The sequence below is a fragment of the Chrysochloris asiatica genome, unplaced genomic scaffold (genome assembly GCF_000296735.1).
Source record: "Chrysochloris asiatica unplaced genomic scaffold, ChrAsi1.0 scaffold00091, whole genome shotgun sequence".
NCBI classification, from domain to species: domain Eukaryota; kingdom Metazoa; phylum Chordata; class Mammalia; order Afrosoricida; family Chrysochloridae; genus Chrysochloris; species Chrysochloris asiatica.
In genome coordinates this window covers 11,135,296-11,136,464 of record NW_006408609.1, presented here as the reverse complement: position 1 = coordinate 11,136,464, position 1,169 = coordinate 11,135,296, and positions in this window count along the sequence as shown.

Here is a 1,169-nt window from a genome sequence, read left to right as displayed (position 1 = left end):
GGCACTAAAGATTGAAGACCAGAAGAGTTGTGGAATGACATCAAAAACATCATACAGGAAGAAAGCAAAAGGTCATTTAGAAGACAAGAGTGAAGGAAAAGATCAAAATGGATGTCAGAAGAGACTCTGAAACTTGCTCTCCATCATAGAGATGTAAAACAAATGGAAGAAATGAGGAAGTAAAAGAGCTGAAAAGAATATTTCAAAGAGCAGCTTGAGAAGATGAAGTCAAATATTATAAAGAAATGTCCAAAGACCTAGAGTTACAAAACCAAAAGGGAACAATACACACAGCATTTCTCAAGCTGAGGGAACTGAAATAAAAATTCAAACCTTGACTTGTGGTACTGAAGGATTCTATGGTCAAAATAGTGAATGATTAAGAAAACATCATAAGAAGATGGAAGGAATACGCAGAGTTACTGTACCAAAAGGAAATGGCTGATGGGCAACCATTTCAAGAGGTTGTGTATGATCAACAGCCAATGATCCTGAAGGAAGAAGTCCAAGGTACACTGACGTCATTGGTAAAGAACATGACACTTGGAATTGATGGGATAAAAATTGAAATCTTTCAACAAAGTGATGCAGCACTTGAGGCACTTACTCATCTATGCCAAGAAATTTGGAAGACAGCTATCTGGCCAACTAACTGGAAGAAATCTGTATTTGTGCCCAAAGAGAAGTGACCCAATGGAATGGGGAAATCATAGGACAATATCTTTGCTATCCCATTTGAGTGAAGTTTTACTAAAGGCAATACAGAAATGGCTACAAACATACATTAACAGAGAACTTCCAGAGGTTCAAACCAGTTTCAGAACAGTATATGGAATGAGGGGTATCAATGCTGATGTCAGATTGATCTTGGCTGAAAGTAGAGAATAACAGAAAGATGTTTACTTGTGTTTTATTGACTACACCAAAGTTTTCAACTGTGTGGATCATGACAAGCTATGGACAGCATTGGGAAGTATGAGTATTCCAGAACATTAATTGTGCTCACGAGGAAACTGTACACAGTCCAAGAGGTAGTTGTACAAACAGAACATGGAAACACTGAATGGTTTAAAATTAGGAAAGGTGTGCAACAGGGTTGTATTCTTTCACCATACTTATTCAACCTGTATGCTGTGGTGCAACTAGTCCAGGAAGCTGGGTTATATGAA